This window comes from Chrysochloris asiatica, unplaced genomic scaffold (assembly GCF_000296735.1).
Source record: "Chrysochloris asiatica unplaced genomic scaffold, ChrAsi1.0 scaffold00113, whole genome shotgun sequence".
Lineage (NCBI taxonomy): Eukaryota > Metazoa > Chordata > Mammalia > Afrosoricida > Chrysochloridae > Chrysochloris > Chrysochloris asiatica.
The window spans coordinates 4,631,788-4,638,079 of record NW_006408631.1 but is presented as its reverse complement, the minus strand read 5'-3'; positions in this window follow the sequence as shown (position 1 = coordinate 4,638,079).

Genomic DNA, 6,292 nt, shown 5'->3' with positions numbered 1-6,292 from the left:
TAAAGCACAGGTAAACATCTTTCTAGTATTCTCTTCTTTCAGCCAAGATCCATCAGACATAAGCAATGATATCCCTCATTCCACAGCCTCTTCTGAATCTGGCTTGAACCTCTGGAAGTTCTCTGTCAATGTATTACCTTTAGCCAAACTTTACTAGCATGGGATATCACAGAGATTGTCTGATGATTTAAAACAAAAATTGTATCACAATCTATATTATCTCAGAAATGTGGTGGGGTTTTTTATTATTATTATTATTATTTCATTCAAAATGTCTTCCATTACTGCAAACACAACCCAAACCAAACCCATTGTCTTTGAATCTATTCCGACTCATATCAACCCTATAGATCATAGAACTGCTCCATAGATTCTCAAGGTTGTAAACTTTTAAGGAAACCGATTGTCACATTTTCCCCCATGGAACAGGTAGTGGGTTTGAACAGCCAACTTTTCAGTTAGCAGCTGAGAGCTTATCCAGTGCTTATGCCATCAGGACACCTTACAGGAAACACATGGCTTCAACAAATATTTCAAAACAGAAAATATTCAGTCTTGAAAGGGCTTGTGTGATTAATTTGGTGGACCTGCATAATCTTATTGTCAAGTGATTTGGAATTTTTTTTACATCTGCAAAATCCCTTCACAACTACACTTAGATTAGCATTTGATTGAGTAAATAGTGTGAATATACCAGGGACAATGAATTTCATGGGTCATCTTAAATTTTGGCATATCATAGCTTCCAAATAAAAGTGGTAAATTGGGGTGCATGCTTACCTAGGTTTTATCCACATATATAAAAATAAAGATGTATCACTGAGATCGAATCTATAGTAACCATAAAAAATGGGATGGGGTAAAAATTGAGCACTGAACATTTTAAGAAAGTGGTGAAGATCACATTAAGAATCTGCATTAGTTTCCTAAGTGATTTCTGCTGTAATATATTGGCACAAATAGTGGCTTTAAACAACAGTACTTTATTTCCTGACAGTTTTAGAATCCTGAAGTCCAGAATCGTGTCAGCTGGTCTAAATACCCACCAGAAAATTTAAGTGAGAAGCTTGCCTCTTCCAGTCTCTGGTGGTTACAAGTGTACTTGTACTTGGGATTGTGACGACATAACTCCAATCTCTGCTTTCATCTTGACATGGCCTTCTACTCTGTGTAGGTGTTTGTCTTCTCCTCTCCGTTTCATGTAACAATACTTTTCATTGAATTTAGAGACACCCGGGTTCGTTGCAGCAGTACAATAGGGAGCTACAAGATATTCGAAGTGGATTTAGAAGAGGACATTGAACAAGGGATATCTTTGCTGACATCAGATGAAAGCAAAGAATACTAGAAAGGTGTTTCTTTTTTTTGGCTACGCAAAGGCACTCAACTGTGTAGATTATAACAAACTGTGGATAACATTGTGAAGAACAGAAATTCCATAATACTTAATTGTGCTCATGAGGAACTTGTACATAGATCAAGAAGCACTGGGCCAGACAGAACAAGGGGATATTGAATGGTTCAAAATCAAGAAAGGTATGCCTCAGTGTTGTATCATTTCAATATCTAATTCAACCTATATGCTGAGCAAATAATCTTAGAAGCTGGACTATATGAAGAACACTACGTTAGTACTGGAGAACAGCTCATTAACAACCTGTGACATGCAAATAATACAACCTTGCTTGCTGGAAGTGAAGAGGACTAATGAAGGGCAATGACTCTAGACTTCAGTATAGAGTATAACAATGTAAAGGTAATAAAAGTACTTACAACTGGACCAGTAAATGAAGAAAAGGTTGAAGTTGTTAAAGATTTCATTTTATTTGGATCCACAATCAAAGCTCATGGAAAAAGCAGTGAATAAATCAAATGACACATTGCAGGTCAAGTCTACTGGAAAAGACCATGTCAATTTGAGAATTAAGGTATGCCTGACCCAAGCACTGGTATTTTCAATCTTCTCATGTGCATGTGAAAGCTGGGCAATGAATAAAGCATATGGGAGAAGAATTGATGCACTTGAATTACGATGTTGAAATATAATGTTGAAATTACCCTAGACTGTCAGAAGAACAAACAAATGTGTCTTGAAGACGTACAGACTGAATGATCCTTGGGAGTGAAGTTGGTAAAACTTGGTTTTCCATACTTTGGGTATGCTATCAGGAGGGATCAGTCCCTAGAAAAGGACATCATGCTTGGTAAAGTAGATAGTCAGCAGAAAAAAGGATGACCCTCAGCTCAACAAGATGGATTGATACAGTGGCTGCAACACTAGGTTCAAACATAACAATTGTAAGGATGATGTAGGACCAGGCAGTGTTTCATTCTGTTGTACATAGGATCATTATGACATGGAACCAACTCCATGGAACCTAGCAACAATAAGAGGTGTTTCAGGATGAGTTCATCTCAAGATCCTTACTTAAACATTTAAAGAGCCTCGTTATACATAAAGTCACATTCACAATTTGGGGGGATTAGGACATGGATATAATTTTTTTTTTTTTTTTGGTCACCAATCAACTCATTATAGAAGCTAAAGACTGACACGTGAAGACAAAGATAACTCTCTCAGAGTGTACACAGGAGTAAGCCACCTGAAAGGAAAACCATCCTTCCTGGAAAACTCACAAATTCTGAGTTGCCAGGTCAGAGATGGAATGGGCTGTAGGCTAATATACTCTATATGGAATAGCCTTCCAGAATCATATTGCCTTATTTGGATATTGGATACTCACACAATGGCACATTTTTAATGGTTTGGGGTATATATTTAAGTATCTAATTTTATATGAGCATGAAAATACTAAAAAGAGAAAAGGTTAAACGTGTGTGAGTGAAGAATGGGACTGACAGTAGGATATTAAGAAAACACAGCCACTTTTCATACTACTCCTTCCTGTGTATTTTTTATTTCACTTTAATTGTGAATTAGATGAAGGTTTACAGAGCAGATCATGTTTTACATTCAACAATTCATGCACATCTTGTTTCATCTCTTTGATTGATATCCCTTCAATGAAACATCATTTATCCCACTTCCTTCCAGTGTTTCTTGCTTCTAATCCTCCTTCTTTCTTAACCCTTCTGAACTTTGTCCAGGGGCAAATGCTGCCCTTTTGATCCAAATGGTTGATTAATCCATGGTTTGTGTACTTCACTAGTGTTGTCTTTCTTATCTATTGTTTGGCTGAAAATCAATGCACAGCAGTGCATCATTTCAGATGGGAAGGGTGACGAAGAACCATAGTCTTAGGATTCCACCACTCTGGTCAGTAAACCTGGTCTTTTATCTGATTGTGAATTTTGTTCCATATGTTTCTATCACTCCATTCAATACCTTCCCATAGCTTGTCTGTCAGTTTGTCATACTGTGGTGGATTTCACGTTGCTGTGATGCTGGAAGCTATGACACCAGTATTTTAAATACCAGTAGGGTCACCCATCATGGAAAAACATCAGCTGAGCTTCCAGACTATGGGAGACTAGGGGACAAAAGAGGCAGACTACTTTTGAATGTTTAGCCACTGAAAACCTTATGACTAGCAGAACATTTTTAGATACAGTGTCTGAAGATGAGCCACTCAAGTTGGAAGGCACTCAACATATGACTGGGTAAGAGCTTCCTAAACAGTATAGCGTTGACCATGATGAGGGAAATGGAGTTAAGCTTATGGGGCCTTCATTTGCAGATGGGGAGCAACTCAAAATGAGAAACAGATACAAATAAACACTAATATTTGTCACATGGAATGTGCCAAGTATGAATCTAGGAAAGTTGGAAGTTGCCAAAAATGAAATGGAACCATAAGGATCAATATTGTAGGAATTAGTGAGCTAGAATGGACTGGTATTGGTCATTTTGAATCTGACAATCATATGGTCTATTATGCTGGGAACAACAAATAAAGAGAAATGGTAAAACATTCATCATCAAATAGAACATTTCAAGTGTTACCTTGAAGTACATGATAGATTTTTTTCCAGACAAAAGGCATCCATTGTAAATATCTTTTGTAAAAAACATAAAATGTGACTATATACTTGGATAGCACCAGGCAGATGGAATACACTATCAGATTGAAAAGCTCAGTTCTTGTTGTGGCTATTAGATATCTAGATATCGTCAAGTTGGCTCCAACTCATACATATTTATACACAACAGAACAACACATTGCTATGTCCATAACAATAGTTATTATGCTTGAGTCCATTGCTACTGCCGCCTTCCTTTTTTTCTGCTGAACCCTCCACTTTACCAAGCATGATGTCCTGCTCCAGGGACTGGTCCCTCCTGATAACATGTCCGAGTATGAAAGATGAAGTCTGGTTATTCTGTCTTCTAAGGAGCATTCTAGCTATACTTCTTCCAAGACAGATTTGTTTGTTCTTCTGAAAATCCATGGTATTCTTAATTTCCTTCTCGAATTCCATAACTCAAACTCATCAATTCTACTGTCTACCTTATTCATGTCCAACTTTCACATGCATATAAGGCTATAGAAAATACCAAGGCTTGGGTCAGGTGCATCTTAGTCCTCAAACTGACATCTTTGCTCTTGAACACTTTAAAGAGGTCTTATGCAGCAAATTTAACTAGTGCAATATGTCATTGGTTTCTTGACTGCTGCTTCCATAAGTGTTGATATAGTATCTATGCAAAATGATGTTTTTGACAACTTTAATCATTTTTCTATTTATTATTATGTTCTTTATTGTTCAAATGGAGAGGATTTTTGTTTTCTTTACATTGAGGTGTAACCCATACTGAAGGCTGTGTGGTCTTTGATCTTCATCGGTAAGTATTTTAAGTCTTCTTCACTTTCAGCCCTCAAGGTTGTATCATCTTAATATTGCAGGCTGTTAATGAGTCTTCCTATAGGCTTGATTCCACATTGTTCTTCATATAATCCAGCTTTCAGATTATTTTCTCCGCACACAGATTGAATAATTATAGTGAAATAATACAGTCAAAAGAAAACCAGCAGCACACTATGTAACAGATCATTAGTTGCTAATATGCAAGTACAGACTGAAGATGAAGACAATTTTTTAAAGTCCACAAGAGCCAAAATTTATCTGACCTGTATTTAGAACAGATTTGATGCAGGAGACACTAATATCCGAAGATCAGAAGAGTTGTAGAACATCAAGAACATCATACAGGAATACAGTAAAGATCATTAAAAAGACAGGAAAGAAAGAAAAGACTAAAAAGGATATCAGAAGAAATTCTGAAGCTTGTTTTTGAGTATAGAGATGCTAAAGTGAATGGAATAAATGAGGAAATAAATGATTAGAAGCGAACATTTCAAAGGGCATCTCGAAAAGACACAAATATTATAAAGAAATATGCAGTGAGACCTAGAGTTAGAAAGCCAAAAGGGGAGAACACCCTCAGCATTTCTCAAGCTGAAAGAACTTAGAGAAAATTCAAGCCTCAAATTGCAATATTGAATGATTCTATGGGCAAAATTTTGAATGATGCAGAAAGCATCTAAAGAAGATGAAAGATATACACAGAGTCACTATACCAAAAAGAAATGGCTGATGTTCAACCATGTTGTTGTTGTGAAGTGCTGTCGAGTCGGTTCCGACCCATAGTGACCCTGTTTACGGTTTCCAAGGAGCAGCTGGTGAGCTTGAACTGCCGACCTGCAGTTCAGACGTTCAACCATGTTAGGAGGTGACATATGATCAAAAACCAATGACACTGAAGGAAGAAGTCCAAGCTGCATTTCAAGATGTGAACATATTACCAGGTTCCAGGAATTGATGAAATACAAATTTCAGTTTTCCAACAAACTGATGAAGCACTGGAGGCACTCACTCATCTACACCAAGAAATTTGGAAGACAACTACCTGACCAACTAATTGGAAAAGATCCATATGTGTGCCTTCTCTAAAGAGAGATGACCCAGAGGAATGAATGAAGCACTAGAATGATAGCATTAATATCACATGCAAGTCAAATTTCACTGCAGATAATTTCAAAGTGACTTCAACAATACATTGACAGGAACTGCCAGAAATTCAGGCCAGATTCAGAAGAAGATATGGAACTAGGGTTGTCATTGCTGATGTCAGATAGATCTTGGCTGGAAATTGAGACTACCAGAAAGATGTTTACCTGTGCTTTATTGAGTAAGCAAAGGCTTTTGTATGTGTAGATAAAGACAAACAGTGGATAACATTGTGAATAATCGGTATTCCAGAGCACCTAATTGTGCTCATGAAGAATCTGTGCATAGACCAATTAACAGTAATAGAGCAGAACAAAGGGAT